The 692-nt window shown below is 50.4% G+C and overlaps 2 protein-coding genes across 2 annotated transcripts in view; both read left to right on the top strand.

Annotated features, from left to right (window-relative positions):
- Positions 1-692, top strand: part of LOC102756241 — a 58,892-nt gene that overhangs the window by 31,137 nt on the left and 27,063 nt on the right. The gene's annotated exons all lie outside the window — the stretch shown is intronic.
- Positions 1-692, top strand: part of LOC102770322 — a 30,117-nt gene that overhangs the window by 19,460 nt on the left and 9,965 nt on the right. The gene's annotated exons all lie outside the window — the stretch shown is intronic.

The raw sequence follows: 692 nt of genomic DNA, 5'->3' as shown, positions 1-692 counted from the left end.
GCTTTGGTGGTTCTTCTCGCTGGTGGGGGGAGGTTTCACATACAGCTACTGATCCTCAGAGGGTGTGGTGATCAGGAGGCTGCTGTTGCTTGAATCTGCTGCGTTGATTTAAGGGCACAAATACAACACAACAAGGCACAATGTACCAGGCACTGAACCCACACAGATTCTGAACAAATCTTCTCTCTCCCAATTCACAAGGTCATTTTTCCAGGCTTCTAGATACTCACAGGGCAACCTGTAGAAGCGACAGCAGGCTCAAGATGTCACAGGGGAATAGATTCCTCCACAAACACACACTCTTCCCATGGGGTGAGCACCAGTAAGCAAATCCCTAGGAAAAGCTGCAGCTCCCAGCCCGGGCCTCTGTAGCTCCCTGAAATCTGTCTCACATTCCTGGCTGTTTTCTTGCAGTTTCGTGAAGAGCCCATGCCTGGAGACCTGATTCAGATTTTTCGATTTTTCAACTCACACTGGGCGCTCTATGTGGGCGATGGTTATGTGATCCACCTGGCTCCCACAGGTAAGGGGGGGTGGGTGAAAGTATAACTTCCAGAGATTTGTTAACATGATGAGAATAATTCAAAGCCAAATGCCACCCTGGGAACCCATGTTGGTTTTTCCCTGAGCAGTGCTTGAGCTCAACCTACATCCACGTCCCTTGCGGGCATCTGAGTGGTCCCAGGTCCGGG

The sequence above is a fragment of the Myotis davidii genome, unplaced genomic scaffold, assembly GCF_000327345.1.
Source record: "Myotis davidii unplaced genomic scaffold, ASM32734v1 scaffold826, whole genome shotgun sequence".
NCBI lineage: Eukaryota > Metazoa > Chordata > Mammalia > Chiroptera > Vespertilionidae > Myotis > Myotis davidii.
This window is presented reverse-complemented; position numbering and strand designations above follow the sequence as displayed.